The sequence below is a fragment of the Arachis ipaensis genome, chromosome B4 (genome assembly GCF_059453495.1).
Source record: "Arachis ipaensis isolate K30076 ecotype BB chromosome B4, ASM5945349v1, whole genome shotgun sequence".
Lineage (NCBI taxonomy): Eukaryota > Viridiplantae > Streptophyta > Magnoliopsida > Fabales > Fabaceae > Arachis > Arachis ipaensis.
The window spans coordinates 58994837-59013866 of record NC_142439.1 but is presented as its reverse complement, the minus strand read 5'-3'; positions in this window follow the sequence as shown (position 1 = coordinate 59013866).

Genomic DNA, 19030 nt, shown 5'->3' with positions numbered 1-19030 from the left:
GTCAGCACAACGTATAAAAAAAACTGAAAAAAAAAACCGGATGAGCCTGCCGAAGATGAGGCCATTACGGCTCGCCTTTATGTTTCCTCCTCGGGATAGCGTCATTTAAAGAACGAGGGTCAGTAGAACGTAAAAAAAAAAAAAAAACCGAAAAAAAATAAAAAAAAAAAACCGGAGGAACCTGCCGAAGATGAGGCCATTACGGCTCGCCTTTATGTGTCCTCCTTGGGACAGCATCATTTAAAGAACGAGGGTCAGCACAATGTAAAAAAAACAAAAAAAAAACCGGAAAAAAACCGGAGGAGCCTGTCGAAGATGAGGCCATTACGGCTCGCCTTTATGTGTCCTCCTCGGGATAGCGTCATTTAAAGATTGAGGGTCAGCACAACGTATAAAAAAAAACCAGAAAAAAAAATCGGAAAAAAAAAACCGGAGCAGCCTGCCGAATATGAGGCCATTACGGCTCGCCTTTATGTGTCCTCCTCGGGATAGCGTCATTTAAAGAATGAGGGTCAGCACAACGTATAAAAAAAAACCCGAGAAAAAAATTGGAAAAAAAACCGGAGGAGCCTGCCGAAGATGAGGCCATTACGGCTCGCCTTTATGTGTCCTCCTCGGGATAGCGTCATTTAAAGAACGAGGGTCAGCACAACGTATAAAAAAAACTGAAAAAAAAAACCGGAGGAGCCTGCCGAAGATGAGGCCATTACGGCTCGCCTTTATGTGTCCTCCTCAGGATAGCGTCATTTAAAGAACGAGGGTCAGCAGAACGTATAAAAAAAAAAAAAAACACGAGAAAAAAATCGAAAAAAAAACCGGAGGAACCTACCGAAGATGAGGCCATTACGGCTCGCCTTTATGCGTCCTCCTTGGGACAGCGTCTTTTAAAGAACGAGGGTCAGCACAACGTAAAAAAAAAAACAAAAAAAAACCGGAAAAAAACCGGAGGAGCCTGCCGAAGATGAGGCCATTACGGCTCGCCTTTATGTGTCCTCCTCGGGATAGCGTCATTTAAAGAACGAGGATCAGCACAACATAAAAAAAAACCAGAAAAACAGAAAAAAAAAACGGAGGAGCCTGCCGAAGATGAGGCCATTACGGCTCGCCTTTATGTGTCCTCCTCGGGATAACGTCATTTAAAGAATGAGGGTCAGCACAACGTATAAAAAAAAACCAGACAAAAAAACTGGAAAAAAAAAACCGGAGGAGCCTGCCGAATATGAGGCCATTATGGCTCGCCTTTATGTGTCCTCCTCGTGATAGCGTCATTTAAAGAATGAGGGTCAGCACAACGTATAAAAAAAAAACCCGAGAAAAAAATCGGAAAAAAAACCGGAGGAGCCTGCCGAAGATGAGGCCATTACGGCTCGCCTTTATGTGTCCTCCTCGGGATAGCGTCATTTAAAGAACGAGGGTCAGCACAACGTATAAAAAAAAAACTAAAAAAAAAACCCGTAGGAGCCTGCCGAAGATGAGGCCATTACGGCTCGCCTTTATGTGTCCTCCTCGGGATAGCGTCATTTAAGGAACGAGGGTCAGCAGAACGTAAAAAAAAAAAAAAACCCGAGAAAAAAATCGAAAAAAAAACCGGAGGAACCTGCCGAAGATGAGGCCATTACGGCTCGCCTTTATGTGTCCTCCTTGGGACAGCGTCATTTAAAGAACGAGGGTCAGCACAACGTAAAAAAAAAACAAAAAAAAAAACGGAAAAAAACCGGAGGAGCCTACCGAAGATGAGGCCATTACGGCTCGCCTTTATGTGTCCTCCTCGGGATTGCGTCATTTAAAGAATGAGGGTCAGCACAACGTCTAAAAAAAAACCAGAGAAAAAAACCCGAAAAAAAACCGGAGGAGCCTGCCGAATATGAGGCCATTACGGCTCGCCTTTATGTGTCCTCCTCGGGATAGCGTCATTTAAAGAATGAGGGTCAGGACAACGTATAAAAAAAAACCCGAGAAAAAAATCGGAAAAAAACCGGAGGAGCCTGCCGAAAATGAGGCCATTACGGCTCGCCTTTATGTGTCCTCCTCGGGATAGCGTCATTTAAAGAACGAGGGTCAGCACAACGTATAAAAAAAAAACTGAAAAAAAAACCCGGAGGAGCCTGCCGAAGATGAGGCCATTACGGCTCGCCTTTGTGTGTCCTCCTCGGGATAGCGTCATTGAAGGAACGAGGGTCAGCAGAAAGTAAAAAAAAAAAAAACCCGAGAAAAAAAGCGAGAAAAATACCGGAGGAACCTGCCGAAGATGAGGCCATTACGGCTCGCCTTTATGTGTCCTCCTTGGGACAGCGTCATTTAAAGAACGAGGGTCAGCACAACGTAAAAAAAAACAAAAAAAAAACTGGAAAAAAACCGGAGGAGCCTACCGAAGATGAGGCCATTACGGCTCGCCTTTATGTGTCCTCCTCGGGATTGCGTCATTTAAAGAATGAGGGTCAGCACAACGTATAAAAAAAAACCAGAGAAAAAAACCCGAAAAAAAACCGAAGGAGCCTGCCGAATATGAGGCCATTACGGCTCGCCTTTATGTGTCCTCCTCGGGATAGCGTCATTTAAAGAATGAGGGTCAGCACAACGTATAAAAAAAAACCCGAGAAAAAAATCGGAAAAAAACCGGAGGAGCCTGCCGAAAATGAGGCCATTACGGCTCGCCTTTATGTGTCCTCCTCGGGATAGCGTCATTTAAAGAACGAGGGTCAGCACAACGTATAAAAAAAAAACTGAAAAAAAAAACCGGAGGAGCCTGCCGAAGATGAGGCCATTACGGCTCGCCTTTGTGTGTCCTCCTCGGGATAGCGTCATTGAAGGAACGAGGGTCAGCAGAACGTAAAAAAAAAAAAAACCCGAGAAAAAAAGCGAGAAAAAAACCGGAGGAACCTGCCGAAGATGAGGCCATTACGGCTCGCCTTTATGTGTCCTCCTTGGGACAGCGTCATTTAAAGAACGAGGGTCAGCACAACGTAAAAAAAAACAAAAAAAAAACTGGAAAAAAACCGGAGGAGCCTACCGAAGATGAGGCCATTACGGCTCGCCTTTATGTGTCCTCCTCGGGATTGCGTCATTTAAAGAATGAGGGTCAGCACAACGTATAAAAAAAAACCAGAGAAAAAAACCCGAAAAAAAACCGAAGGAGCCTGCCGAATATGAGGCCATTACGGCTCGCCTTTATGTGTCCTCCTCGGGATAGCGTCATTTAAAGAATGAGGGTCAGCACAACGTATAAAAAAAAACCCGAGAAAAAAATCGGAAAAAAAACCGGAGGAGCCTGCCGAAGATGAGGCCATTACGGCTCGCCTTTATGTGTCCTCCTCGGGATAGCGTCATTTAAAGAACGAGGGTCAGCACAACGTATAAAAAAAAAACTGAAAAAAATAACCGGAGGAGCCTGCCGAAGATGAGGCCATTACGGCTCGCCTTTATGTGTCCTCCTCGGGATAGCGTCATTTAAAGAACGAGGGTCAGCAGAACGTAAAAAAAAAAAACCGAAAAAAAAATCGAAAAAAAACCGGAGGAACCTGCCGAAGATGACGCCATTACGGCTCGCCTTTATGTGTCCTCCTTGGGACAGCGTCATTTAAAGAACGAGGGTCAGCACAACGTAAAAAAAAACAAAAAAAAACCGGAAAAAAACCGGAGGAGCCTGTCGAAGATAAGGCCATTACGGCTCGCCTTTATGTGTCCTCCACGGGATAGCGTCATTTAAAGAATGAGGGTCAGCACAACGTATAAAAAAAAACCAGAGAAAAAAATCGGAAAAAAAAAAACCGGAGCAGCCTGCCGAATATGAGGCCATTACGGCTCGCCTTTATGTGTCCTCCTCGGGATAGCGTCATTTAAAGAATGAGGGTCAGCACAACGTATAAAAAAAAACCCGAGAAAAAAATCGGAAAAAAAACCGGAGGAGCCTGCCGAAGATGAGGCCATTACGGCTCGCCTTTATGTGTCCTCCTCGGGATAGCGTCATTTAAAGAATGAGGGTCAGCACAACGTATAAAAAAAAAAACCAGAGAAAAAAACCGGAAAAAAAAACGGAGGAGCCTGCCGAATATGAGGCCATTACGGCTCGCCTTTATGTGTCCTCCTCGGGATAGCGTCATTTAAAGAATGAGGGTCAGCACAACGTATAAAAAAAAACCCGAGAAAAAAATCGGAAAAAAAACCGGAGGAGCCTGCCGAAGATGAGGCCATTACGGCTCGCCTTTTTGTGTCCTCCTCGGGATAGCGTCATTTAAAGAATGAGGGTCAGCACAACGTATAAAAAAAAAACCAGAGAAAAAAACCGGAAAAAAAAACGGAGGAGCCTGCCGAATATGAGGCCATTACGGCTCGCCTTTATGTGTCCTCCTCGGGATAGCGTCATTTAAAGAATGAGGGTCAGCACAACGTATAAAAAAAAACCCGAGAAAAAAATCGGAAAAAAAACCGGAGGAGCCTGCCGAAGATGAGGCCATTACAGCTCGCCTTTATGTGTCCTCCTCGGGATAGCGTCATTTAAAGAACGAGGGTCAGCACAACGTATAAAAAAAAACAGAAAAAAAAACCCGGAGGAGCCTGCCGAAGATGAGGCCATTACGGCTCGCCTTTATGTGTCCTCCTCGGGATAGCGTCATTTAAGGAACGAGGGTCAGCAGAACGTAAAAAAAAAAAACCCGAGAAAAAAAGCGAGAAAAAAACCGGAGGAACCTGCCAAAGATGAGGCCATTACGGCTCGCCTTTATGTGTCCTCCTTGGGACAGCGTCATTTAAAGAACGAGGGTCAGCACAACGTAAAAAAAACAAAAAAAAAAACCGGAAAAAAACCGGAGGAGCCTGTCGAAGATGAGGCCATTACGGCTCGCCTTTATGTGTCCTCCTCGGGATAGCGTCATTTAAAGAATGAGGGTCAGCACAACGTATAAAAAAAAACCAGAGAAAAAAATCGGAAAAAAAAACCGGAGCAGCCTGCCGAATATGAGGCCATTACGGCTCGCCTTTATGTGTCCTCCTCGGGATAGCGTCATTTAAAGAATGAGGGTCAGCACAACATATAAAAAAAAAACCCGAGAAAAAAATCGGAAAAAAAACCGGAGGAGCCTGCCGAAAATGAGGCCATTACGGCTCGCCTTTATGTGTCCTCCTCGGGATAGCGTCATTTAAGGAACGAGGGTCAGCAGAACGTAAAAAAAAAAAAAATCCCGAGAAAAAAAGCGAGAAAAAAACCGGAGGAACCTGCCGAAGATGAGGCCATTACGGCTCGCCTTTATGTGTCCTCCTCGGGATAGCGTCATTTAAAGAACGAGGGTCAGCACAACGTATAAAAAAAACTGAAAAAAAAACCCGGAGGAGCCTGCCGAAGATGAGGCCATTACGGCTCGCCTTTGTGTGTCCTCCTCGGGATAGCGTCATTGAAGGAACGAGGGTCAGCAGAACGTAAAAAAAAAAAAAACCCGAGAAAAAAAGCGAGAAAAAAACCGGAGGAACCTGCCGAAGATGAGGCCATTACGGCTCGCCTTTATGTGTCCTCCTTGGGACAGCGTCATTTAAAGAACGAGGGTCAGCACAACGTAAAAAAAACAAAAAAAAAACCGGAAAAAAACCGGAGGAGCCTACCGAAGATGAGGCCATTACGGCTCGCCTTTATGTGTCCTCCTCGGGATTGCGTCATTTAAAGAATGAGGGTCAGCACAACGTATAAAAAAAAACCAGAGAAAAAAACCCGGAAAAAAACCGGAGGAGCCTGCCAAATATGAGGCCATTACGGCTCGCCTTTATGTGTCCTCCTCGGGATAGCGTCATTTAAAGAATGAGGGTCAGCACAACGTATAAAAAAAAACCCGAGAAAAAAAATCGGAAAAAAAACCGGAGGAGCCTGCCGAAGATGAGGCCATTACGGCTCGCCTTTATGTGTCCTCCTCGGGATAGCGTCATTTAAAGAACGAGGGTCAGCACAACGTATAAAAAAAAAACTGAAAAAAAAACCGGAGGAGCCTGCCGAAGATGAGGCCATTACGGCTCGCCTTTATGTGTCCTCCTCGGGATAGCGTCATTTAAAGAATGAGGGTCAGCACAACGTATAAAAAAAAAACCAGAGAAAAAAACCGGAAAAAAAAACGGAGGAGCCTGCCGAATATGAGGCCATTACGGCTCGCCTTTATGTGTCCTCCTCGGGATAGCGTCATTTAAAGAATGAGGGTCAGCACAACGTATAAAAAAAAACCCGAGAAAAAAATCGGAAAAAAAACCGGAGGAGCCTGCCGAAGATGAGGCCATTACGGCTCGCCTTTTTGTGTCCTCCTCGGGATAGCGTCATTTAAAGAATGAGGGTCAGCACAACGTATAAAAAAAAAAACAGAGAAAAAAACCGGAAAAAAAAACGGAGGAGCCTGCCGAATATGAGGCCGTTACGGCTCGCCTTTATGTGTCCTCCTCGGGATAGCGTCATTTAAAGAATGAGGGTCAGCACAACGTATAAAAAAAAACCCGAGAAAAAAATCGGAAAAAAAAACCGGAGGAGCCTGCCGAAGATGAGGCCATTACGGCTCGCCTTTATGTGTCCTCCTCGGGATAGCGTCATTTAAAGAACGAGGGTCAGCACAACGTATAAAAAAAAACTGAAAAAAAAACCCGGAGGAGCCTGCCGAAGATGAGGCCATTACGGCTCGCCTTTATGTGTCCTCCTCGGGATAGTGTCATTTAAGGAACGAGGGTCAGCAGAACGTAAAAAAAAAAAAACCCGAGAAAAAAAGCGAGAAAAAAACCGGAGGAACCTGCCAAAGATGAGGCCATTACGGCTCGCCTTTATGTGTCCTCCTTGGGACAGCGTCATTTAAAGAACGAGGGTCAACACAACGTAAAAAAAACAAAAAAAAACCGGAAAAAAACCGGAGGAGCCTGTCGAAGATGAGGCCATTACGGCTCGCCTTTATGTGTCCTCCTCGGGATAGCGTCATTTAAAGAATGAGGGTCAGCACAACGTATAAAAAAAAACCAGAGAAAAAAATCGGAAAAAAAAACCGGAGCAGCCTGCCGAATATGAGGCCATTACGGCTCGCCTTTATGTGTCCTCCTCGGGATAGCGTCATTTAAAGAATGAGGGTCAGCACAACGTATAAAAAAAAAACCCGAGAAAAAAATCGGAAAAAAAACCGGAGGAGCCTGCCGAATATGAGGCCATTACGGCTCGCCTTTATGTGTCCTCCTCGGGATAGCGTCATTTAAGGAACGAGGGTCAGCAGAACGTAAAAAAAAAAAAAACCCGAGAAAAAAAGCGAGAAAAAAACCGGAGGAACCTGCCAAAGATGAGGCCATTACGGCTCGCCTTTATGTGTCCTCCTTGGGACAGCGTCATTTAAAGAACGAGGGTCAACACAACGTAAAAAAAACAAAAAAAAAACCGGAAAAAAACCGGAGGAGCCTGTCGAAGATGAGGCCATTACGGCTCGCCTTTATGTGTCCTCCTCGGGATAGCGTCATTTAAAGAATGAGGGTCAGCACAACGTATAAAAAAAAACCAGAGAAAAAAATCGGAAAAAAAAACCGGAACAGCCTGCCGAATATGAGGCCATTACGGCTCGCCTTTATGTGTCCTCCTCGGGATAGCGTCATTTAAAGAATGAGGGTCAGCACAACGTATAAAAAAAAACTCGAGAAAAAAATCGGAAAAAAAACCGGAGGAGCCTGCCGAATATGAGGCCATTACGGCTCGCCTTTATGTGTCCTCCTCGGGATAGCGTCATTTAAGGAACGAGGGTCAGCAGAACGTAAAAAAAAAAAAAACCCGAGAAAAAAAGCGAGAAAAAAACCGGAGGAACCTGCCAAAGATGAGGCCATTACGGCTCGCCTTTATGTGTCCTCCTTGGGACAGCGTCATTTAAAGAACGAGGGTCAACACAACGTAAAAAAAACAAAAAAAAAACCGGAAAAAAACCGGAGGAGCCTGTCGAAGATGAGGCCATTACGGCTCGCCTTTATGTGTCCTCCTCGGGATAGCGTCATTTAAAGAATGAGGGTCAGCACAACGTATAAAAAAAAACCAGAGAAAAAAATCGGAAAAAAAAACCGGAGCAGCCTGCCGAATATGAGGCCATTACGGCTCGCCTTTATGTGTCCTCCTCGGGATAGCGTCATTTAAAGAATGAGGGTCAGCACAACGTATAAAAAAAAAACCCGAGAAAAAAATCGGAAAAAAAACCGGAGGAGCCTGCCGAATATGAGGCCATTACGGCTCGCCTTTATGTGTCCTCCTCGGGATAGCGTCATTTAAGGAACGAGGGTCAGCAGAACGTAAAAAAAAAAAAAACCCGAGAAAAAAAGCGAGAAAAAAACCGGAGGAACCTGCAAAAGATGAGGCCATTACGGCTCGCCTTTATGTGTCCTCCTTGGGACAGCGTCATTTAAAGAAAGAGGGTCAGCACAACGTAAAAAAAACAAAAAAAAAACCGGTAAAAAACCGGAGGAGCCTGTCGAAGATGAGGCCATTACGGCTCGCCTTTATGTGTCCTCCTCGGGATAGCGTCATTTAAAGAACGAGGGTAAGCACAACGTATAAAAAAAAACTGAAAAAAAAAAACCGGAGGAGCCTGCCGAAGATGAGGCCATTACGGCTCGCCTTTATGTGTCCTCCTCGGGATAGCGTCATTTAAAGAACGAGGGTCAGCAGAACGTAAAAAAAAAAAAACCGAAAAAAAAATCGAAAAAAAACCGGAGGAACCTGCCGAAGATGAGGCCATTACGGCTCGCCTTTATGTGTCCTCCTTGGGACAGCGTCATTTAAAGAACGAGGGTCAGCACAACGTAAAAAAAACAAAAAAAAAACCGGAAAAAAACCGGAGGAGCCTGTCGAAGATGAGGCCATTACGGCTCGCCTTTATGTGTCCCCCTCGGGATAGCGTCATTTAAAGAATGAGGGTCAGTACAACGTATAAAAAAAAACCAGAGAAAAAAATCGGAAAAAAAAAACTGGAGTAGCCTGCCGAATATGAGGCCATTACGGCTCGCCTTTATGTGTCCTCCTCGGGATAGCGTCATTTAAAGAATGAGGGTCAGCACAACGTATAAAAAAAAAACCCGAGAAAAAAATCGGAAAAAAAACCGGAGGAGCCTGCCGAAGATGAGGCCATTACGGCTCGCCTTTATGTGTCCTCCTCGGGATAGCGTCATTTAAAGAACGAGGGTCAGCACAACGTATAAAAAAAAACTGAAAAAAAAAACCGGAGGAGCCTGCCGAAGATGAGGCCATTACGGCTCGCCTTTATGTGTCCTCCTCAGGATAGCGTCATTTAAAGAACAAGGGTCAGCAAAACGTAAAAAAAAAAAAAAAAAAAAACCCGAGAAAAAAATCGAAAAAAAAACCGGAGGAACCTGCCGAAGATGAGGCCATTACGGCTCGCCTTTATGCGTCCTACTTGGGACAGCGTCATTTAAAGAACGAGGGTCAGCACAACGTAAAAAAAAAAACAAAAAAAAAACCGGAAAAAAACCGGAGGAGCCTGCCGAAGATGAGGCCATTACGGCTCGCCTTTATGTGTCCTCCTCGGGATAGCGGCATTTAAAGAACGAGGATCAGCACAACATAAAAAAAAAAAAACCAGAAAAAAAAAAACGGAGGAGCCTGCCGAAGATGAGGCCATTACGGCTCGCCTTTATGTGTCCTCCTCGGGATAGCGTCATTTAAAGAATGAGGGTCAGCACAACGTATAAAAAAAAACCAGAGAAAAAAACTGGAAAAAAAAAACCGGAGGAGCCTGCCGAATATGAGGCCATTACGGCTCGCCTTTATGTGTCCTCCTCGGGATAGCGTCATTTAAAGAATGAGGGTCAGCACAACGTATAAAAAAAAAACCCGAGAAAAAAATCGGAAAAAAAACCGGAGGAGCCTGCCGAAGATGAGGCCATTACGGCTCGCCTTTATGTGTCCTCCTCGGGATAGCGTCATTTAAAGAACGAGGGTCAGCACAACGTATAAAAAAAAACTGAAAAAAAAAACCGGAGGAGCCTGCCGAAGATGAGGCCATTACGGCTCGCCTTTATATGTCCTCCTCAGGATAGCGTCATTTAAAGAACATGGGTCAGCAGAACGTAAAAAAAAAAAAAAAAAAACCCGAGAAAAAAAAAAAAAAAACCGGAGGAACCTGCCGAAGATGAGGCCATTACGGCTCGCCTTTATGCGTCCTCCTTGGGACAGCGTCATTTAAAGAACGAGGGTCAGCACAACGTAAAAAAAAAAAACAAAAAAAAACCGGAAAAAAACCGGAGGAGCCTGCCGAAGATTAGGCCATTACGGCTCGCCTTTATGTGTCCTCCTCGGGTTAGCGTCATTTAAAGAACGAGGATCAGCACAACATAAAAAAAAAAAAACCAGAAAAACCAAAAAAAAAAAAAACGGAGGAGCCTGCCGAAGATGAGGCCATTACGGCTCGCCTTTATGTGTCCTCCTCGGGATAGCGTCATTTAAAGAATGAGGGTCAGCACAACGTATAAAAAAAAACCAGAGAAAAAAACTGGAAAAAAAAAAACCGGAGGAGCCTGCCGAATATGAGGCCATTACGGCTCGCCTTTATGTGTCCTCCTCGGGATAGCGTCATTTAAAGAATGAGGGTCAGCACAACGTATAAAAAAAAACCCGAGAAAAAAATCGGAAAAAAAACCGGAGGAGCCTGCCGAAGATGAGGCCATTACGGCTCGCCTTTATGTGTCCTCCTCGGGATAGCGTCATTTAAAGAACGAGGGTCAGCACAACGTATAAAAAAAAAACTGAAAAAAAAAACCCGGAGGAGCCTGCCGAAGATGAGGCCATTACGGCTCGCCTTTATGTGTCCTCCTCGGGATAGCGTCATTTAAGGAACGAGGGTCAGCAGAACGTAAAAAAAAAAAAAAACCCGAGAAAAAAATCGAGAAAAAAACCGGAGGAACCTTTCGAAGATGAGGCCATTACGGCTCGCCTTTATGTGTCCTCGTTGGGACAGCGTCATTTAAAGAACGAGGGTCAGCACAATGTAAAAAAAAAACAAAAAAAAAAAACCGGAAAAAAACCGGAGGAGCCTGCCGAAGATGAGGCCATTACGGCTCGCCTTTATGTGTCCTCCTCGGGATAGCGTCATTTAAAGAATGAGGGTCAGCACAACGTATAAAAAAAAACCAGAGAAAAAAACCAGAAAAAAAAAACGGAGGAGCCTGCCGAATATGAGGCCATTATGGCTCGCCTTTATGTGTCCTGCTCGAGATAGCGTCATTTAAAGAACGAGGGTCAACACAACATATAAAAAAAAACTGAAAAAAAAACCGGAGGAGCCTGCCGAAGATGAGGCCATTACGGCTCGCCTTTATGTGTCCTCCTCAGGATAGCGTCATTTAAAGAACGAGGGTCAGCAGAACGTAAAAAAAAAAAAAAAAAGAAAAAAAACCCGAGAAAAAAATCGAAAAAAAAACCGGAGGAACCTGCCGAAGATGAGGCCATTACGGCTCGCCTTTATGCGTCCTCCTTGGGACAGCGTCATTTAAAGAACGAGGGTCAGCACAACGTAAAAAAAAAAAACAAAAAAAAACCGGAAAAAAACCGGAGGAGCCTGCCGAAGATGAGGCCATTACGGCTCGCCTTTATGTGTCCTCCTCGGGATAGCGTCATTTAAAGAACGAGGATCAGCACAACATAAAAAAAAACCAGAAAAACAGAAAAAAAAAAAAGGAGGAGCCTGCCGAAGATGAGGCCATTACGGCTCGCCTTTATGTGTCTTCCTCGGGATAGCGTCATTTAAAGAATGAAGGTCAGCACAACGTATAAAAAAAAACCAGAGAAAAAACTGGAAAAAAAAAACCGGAGGAGCCTGCCGAATATGAGGCCATTACGGCTCGCCTTTATGTGTCCTCCTCGGGATAGCGTCATTTAAAGAATGAGGGTCAGCACAACGTATAAAAAAAAAACCCGAGAAAAAAATCGGAAAAAAAACCGGAGGAGCCTGCCGAAGATGAGGCCATTACGGTTCGCCTTTATGTGTCCTCCTGGGGATAGCGTCATTTATAGAACGAGGGTCAGCACAACGTATAAAAAAAAACTGAAAAAAAAACCCGGAGGAGCCTGCCGAAGATGAGGCCATTACGGCTCGCCTTTATGTGTCCTCCTCGGGATAGCGTCATTTAAGGAACGAGGGTCAGCAGAACGTAAAAAAAAAAAAAAACCCGAGAAAAAAATCGAGAAAAAAACCGGAGGAACCTGCCGAAGATGAGGACATTACGGCTCGCCTTTATGTGTCCTCGTTGGGACAGCGTCATTTAAAGAACGAGGGTCAGCACAATGTAAAAAAAAAACAAAAAAAAACCGGAAAAAAACCGGAGGAGCCTGCCGAAGATGAGGCCATTACGGCTCGCCTTTATGTGTCCTCCTCGGGATAGCGTCATTTAAAGAATGAGGGTCAGCACAACGTATAAAAAAAACCAGAGAAAAAAACCGGAAAAAAAAAAACGGAGGAGCCTGCCGAATATGAGGCCATTACGGCTCGCCTTTATGTGTCCTCCTCGGGATAACGTCATTTAAAGAATGAGGGTCAGCACAACGTATAAAAAAAAAACCCGAGAAAAAAATCATAAAAAAAACCGGAGGAGCCTGCCGAAGATGAGGCCATTACGGCTCGCCTTTATGTGTCCTCCTCGGGATAGCGTCATTTAAAGAATGAGGGTCAGCACAACGTATAAAAAAAAAATCCGAGAAAAAAATCGGAAAAAAAACCGGAGGAGCCTGCCGAAGATGAGGCCATTACGGCTCGCCTTTATGTGTCCTCCTCGGGATAGCGTCATTTAAAGAACGAGGGTCAGCACAACGTATAAAAAAAAATTGAAAAAAAAAACCCGGAGGAGCCTGCCGAAGATGAGGCCATTACGGCTCGCCTTTATGTGTCCTCCTCGGGATAGCGTCATTTAAGGAACGAGGGTCAGCAGAACGTAAAAAAAAAAAAAAAACCCGAGAAAAAAATCGAGAAAAAAACCGGAGGAACCTGCCGAAGATGAGGCCATTACGGCTCGCCTTTATGTGTCCTCGTTGGGACAGCGTCATTTAAAGAACGAGGGTCAGCACAATGTAAAAAAAAAAACAAAAAAAAACCGGAAAAAAACCGGAGGAACCTGCCGAAGATGAGGCCATTACGGCTCGCCTTTATGTGTCCTCCTCGGGATAGCGTCATTTAAAGAATGAGGGTCAGCACAACGTATAAAAAAAAACCAGAGAAGAAAACCGAAAAAAAAAACGGAGGAGCCTGCCGAATATGAGGCCATTACGGCTCGCCTTTATGTGTCCTCCTCGAGATAGCGTCATTTAAAGAACGAGGGTCAGCACAACGTATAAAAAAAAACTGAAAAAAAAAACCGGAGGAGCCTGCCGAAGATGAGGCCATTACGGCTCGCCTTTATGTGTCCTCCTCGGGATAACGTCATTTAAAGAATGAAGGTCAGCACAACGTATAAAAAAAAACCAGAGAAAAAACTGGAAAAAAAAAAACCGGAGGAGCCTGCCGAATATGAGGCCATTACGGCTCGCCTTTATGTGTCCTCCTCGGGATAGCGTCATTTAAAGAATGAGGGTCAGCACAACGTATAAAAAAAAAAACCCGAGAAAAAAATCGGAAAAAAAACCGGAGGAGCCTGCCGAAGATGAGGCCATTACAGTTTGCCTTTATGTGTCCTCCTGGGGATAGCGTCATTTAAAGAACGAGGGTCAGCACAACGTATAAAAAAAAACTGAAAAAAAAAACCCGGAGGAGCCTGCCGAAGATGAGGCCATTACGGCTCGCCTTTATGTGTCCTCCTCGGGATAGCGTCATTTAAGGAACGAGGGTCAGCAGAACGTAAAAAAAAAAAAAAAACCCGAGAAAAAAATCGAGAAAAAAACCGGAGGAACCTGCCGAAGATGAGGCCATTACGGCTCGCCTTTATGTGTCCTCGTTGGGACAGCGTCATTTAAAGAACGAGGGTCAGCACAATGTAAAAAAAAAAACAAAAAAAAACCGGAAAAAAACCGGAGGAACCTGCCGAAGATGAGGCCATTACGGCTCGCCTTTATGTGTCCTCCTCGGGATAGCGTCATTTAAAGAATGAGGGTCAGCACAACGTATAAAAAAAAACCAGAGAAGAAAACCGAAAAAAAAAACGGAGGAGCCTGCCGAATATGAGGCCATTACGGCTCGCCTTTATGTGTCCTCCTCGAGATAGCGTCATTTAAAGAACGAGGGTCAGCACAACGTATAAAAAAAAACTGAAAAAAAAAACCGGAGGAGCCTGCCGAAGATGAGGCCATTACGGCTCGCCTTTATGTGTCCTCCTCGGGATAGCGTCATTTAAAGAATGAAGGTCAGCACAACGTATAAAAAAAAACCAGAGAAAAAACTGGAAAAAAAAAAACCGGAGGAGCCTGCCGAATATGAGGCCATTACGGCTCGCCTTTATGTGTCCTCCTCGGGATAGCGTCATTTAAAGAATGAGGGTCAGCACAACGTATAAAAAAAAAAACCCGAGAAAAAAATCGGAAAAAAAACCGGAGGAGCCTGCCGAAGATGAGGCCATTACAGTTTGCCTTTATGTGTCCTCCTGGGGATAGCGTCATTTAAAGAACGAGGGTCAGCACAACGTATAAAAAAAAACTGAAAAAAAAAACCCGGAGGAGCCTGCCGAAGATGAGGCCATTACGGCTCGCCTTTATGTGTCCTCCTCGGGATAGCGTCATTTAAGGAACGAGGGTCAGCAGAACGTAAAAAAAAAAAAAAAACCCGAGAAAAAAATCGAGAAAAAAACCGGAGGAACCTGCCGAAGATGAGGCCATTACGGCTCGCCTTTATGTGTCCTCGTTGGGACAGCGTCATTTAAAGAACGAGGGTCAGCACAATGTAAAAAAAAAACAAAAAAAAAACCGGAGGAGCCTGCCGAAGATGAGGCCATTACGGCTCGCCTTTATGTGTCCTCCTCGGGATAGCGTCATTTAAAGAATGAGGGTCAGCACAACGTATAAAAAAAAACCAGAGAAAAAAACCGAAAAAAAAAAAGGGAGGAGCCTGCCGAATATGAGGCCATTACGGCTCGCCTTTATGTGTCCTCCTCGGGATAACGTCATTTAAAGAATGAGGGTCAGCACAACGTATAAAAAAAAACCCGAGAAAAAAATCATAAAAAAAACCGGAGCAGCCTGCCGAAGATGAGGCCATTACGGCTCGCCTTTATGTGTCCTCCTCGGGATAGCGTCATTTAAAGAATGAGGGTCAGCACAACGTATAAAAAAAAAACCCGAGAAAAAAATCGGAAAAAAAACCGGAGGAGCCTGCCGAAGATGAGGCCATTACGGCTTGCCTTTATGTGTCCTCCTCGGGATAGCGTCATTTAAAGAACGAGGGTCAGCACAACGTATAAAAAAAAACTGAAAAAAAAAACCCGGAGGAGCCTGCCGAAGATGAGGCCATTACGGCTCGCCTTTATGTGTCCTCCTCGGGATAGCGTCATTTAAGGAACGAGGGTCAGCAGAACGTAAAAAAAAAAAAAAACCCGAGAAAAAAATTGAGAAAAAAACCGGAGGAACCTGCCGAAGATGAGGCCATTACGGCTCGCCTTTATGTGTCCTCGTTGGGACAGCGTCATTTAAAGAACGAGGGTCAGCACAATGTAAAGAAAAAAACAAAAAAAAACCGGAAAAAAACCGGAGGAACCTGCCGAAGATGAGGCCATTACGGCTCACCTTTATGTGTCCTCCTCGGGATAGCGTCATTTAAAGAATGAGGGTCAGCACAACGTATAAAAAAAAACCAGAGAAAAAAACCGAAAAAAAAAACGGAGGAGCCTGCCGAATATGAGGCCATTACGGCTCGCCTTTATGTGTCCTCCTCGAGATAGCGTCATTTAAAGAACGAGGGTCAGCACAACGTATAAAAAAAAACTGAAAAAAAAAACCGGAGGAGCCTGCCGAAGATGAGGCCATTACGGCTCGCCTTTATGTGTCCTCCTCGGGATAGCGTCATTTAAAGAATGAAGGTCAGCACAACGTATAAAAAAAAACCAGAGAAAAAACTGGAAAAAAAAAAACCGGAGGAGCCTGCCGAATATGAGGCCATTACGGCTCGCCTTTATGTGTCCTCCTCGGGATAGCGTCATTTAAAGAATGAGGGTCAGCACAACGTATAAAAAAAAAACCCGAGAAAAAAATCGGAAAAAAAACCGGAGGAGCCTGCCGAAGATGAGGCCATTACGGTTTGCCTTTATGTGTCCTCCTCGGGATAGCGTCATTTAAGGAACGAGGGTCAGCAGAACGTAAAAAAAAAAAAAAAAACCCGAGAAAAAAATGGAGAAAAAAACCGGAGGAACCTGCCGAAGATGAGGCCATTACGGCTCGCATTTATGTGTCCTCGTTGGGACAGCGTCATTTAAAGAACGAGGGTCAGCACAATGTAAAAAAAAAAACAAAAAAAAAACCGGAAAAAAACCGGAGGAGCCTGCCGAAGATGAGGCCATTACGGCTCGCCTTTATGTGTCCTCCTCGGGATAGCGTCATTTAAGGAACGAGGGTCAGCAGAACGTAAAAAAAAAAAAAAACCCGAGAAAAAAATGGAGAAAAAAACCGGAGGAACCTGCCGAAGATGAGGCCATTACGGCTCGCATTTATGTGTCCTCGTTGGGACAGCGTCATTTAAAGAACGAGGGTCAGCACAATGTAAAAAAAAAACAAAAAAAAAACCGGAAAAAAACCGGAGGAGCCTGCCGAAGATGAGGCCATTACGGCTCGCCTTTATGTGTCCTCCTCGGGATAGCGTCATTTAAAGAATGAGGGTCAGCACAACGTATAAAAAAAAACCAGAGAAAAAAACCGGAAAAAAAAAACGGAGGAGCCTGCCGAATATGAGGCCATTACGGCTCGCCTTTATGTGTCCTCCTCGGGATAACGTCATTTAAAGAATGAGGGTCAGCACAACGTATAAAAAAAAAACCCGAGAAAAAAATCATAAAAAAAACCGGAGGAGCCTGCCGAAGATGAGGCCATTACGGCTCGCCTTTATGTGTCCTCCTCGGGATAGCGTCATTTAAAGAATGAGGGTCAGCACAACGTATAAAAAAAAAACCCGAGAAAAAAATCGGAAAAAAAACCGGAGGAGCCTGCCGAAGATGAGGCCATTACGGCTCGCCTTTATGTGTCCTCCTCGGGATAGCGTCATTTAAAGAACGAGGGTCAGCACAACGTATAAAAAAAAACTGAAAAAAAAAACCCGGAGGAGCCTGCCGAAGATGAGGCCATTACGGCTCGCCTTTATGTGTCCTCCTCGGGATAGCGTCATTTAAGGAACGAGGGTCAGCAGAACGTAAAAAAAAAAAAAACCCGAGAAAAAAATCGAGAAAAAAACCAGAGGAACCTGCCGAAGATGAGGCCATTACGGCTCGCCTTTATGTGTCCTCGTTGGGACAGCGTCATTTAAAGAACGAGGGTCAGCACAATGTAAAAAAAAAAACAAAAAAAAACCGGAAAAAAACCGGAGGAACCTGCCGAAGATGAGGCCATTACGGCTCGCCTTTATGTGTCCTCCTTGGGATAGCGTCATTTAAAGAATGAGGGTCAGCAGAACGTATAAAAAAAACCAGAGAAAAAAACCGAAAAAAAAAACGGAGGAGCCTGCCGAATATGAGGCCATTACGGCTCGCCTTTATGTGTCCTCCTCGGGATAGCGTCATTTAAAGAATGAGGGTCAGCACAACGTATAAAAAAAAAACCCGAGAAAAAAATCGGAAAAAAAACCGGAGGAGCCTGCCGAAGATGAGGCCATTACGGTTTGCCTTTATGTGTCCTCCTCGGGATAGCGTCATTTAAGGAACGAGGGTCAGCAGAACGTAAAAAAAAAAAAAAAACCCGAGAAAAAAATGGAGAAAAAAACCGGAGGAACCTGCCGAAGATGAGGCCATTACGGCTCGCATTTATGTGTCCTCGTTGGGACAGCGTCATTTAAAGAACGAGGGTCAGCACAATGTAAAAAAAAAAACAAAAAAAAAACCGGAAAAAAACCGGAGGAGCCTGCCGAAGATGAGGCCATTACGGCTCGCCTTTATGTGTCCTCCTCGGGATAGCGTCATTTAAGGAACGAGGGTCAGCAGAACGTAAAAAAAAAAAAAAACCCGAGAAAAAAATGGAGAAAAAAACCGGAGGAACCTGCCGAAGATGAGGCCATTACGGCTCGCATTTATGTGTCCTCGTTGGGACAGCGTCATTTAAAGAACGAGGGTCAGCACAATGTAAAAAAAAAACAAAAAAAAAACCGGAAAAAAACCGGAGGAGCCTGCCGAAGATGAGGCCATTACGGCTCGCCTTTATGTGTCCTCCTCGGGATAGCGTCATTTAAAGAATGAGGGTCAGCACAACGTATAAAAAAAAAACCCGAGAAAAAAATCGGAAAAAAAACCGGAGGAGCCTGCCGAAGATGAGGCCATTACGGCTCGCCTTTATGTGTCCTCCTCGGGATAGCGTCATTTAAAGAACGAGGGTCAGCACAACGTATAAAAAAAAACTGAAAAAAAAAACCCGGAGGAGCCTGCCGAAGATGAGGCCATTACGGCTCGCCTTTATGTGTCCTCCTCGGGATAGCGTCATTTAAGGAACGAGGGTCAGCAGAACGTAAAAAAAAAAAAAAACCCGAGAAAAAAATCGAGAAAAAAACCGGAGGAACCTGCCGAAGATGAGGCCATTACGGCTCGCCTTTATGTGTCCTCGTTGGGACAGCGTCATTTAAAGAACGAGGGTCAGCACAATGTAAAAAAAAAAAACAAAAAAAAACCGGAAAAAAACCGGAGGAACCTGCCGAAGATGAGGCCATTACGGCTCGCCTTTATGTGTCCTCCTCGGGATAGCGTCATTTAAAGAATTAGGGTCAGCACAACGTATAAAAAAAAACCAGAGAAAAAAACCGAAAAAAAAAAACGGAGGAGCCTGCCGAATATGAGGCCATTACGGCTAGCCTTTATGTGTCCTCCTCGAGATAGCGTCATTTAAAGAACGAGGGTCAGCACAACGTATAAAAAAAAACCCGAGAAAAAAATCATAAAA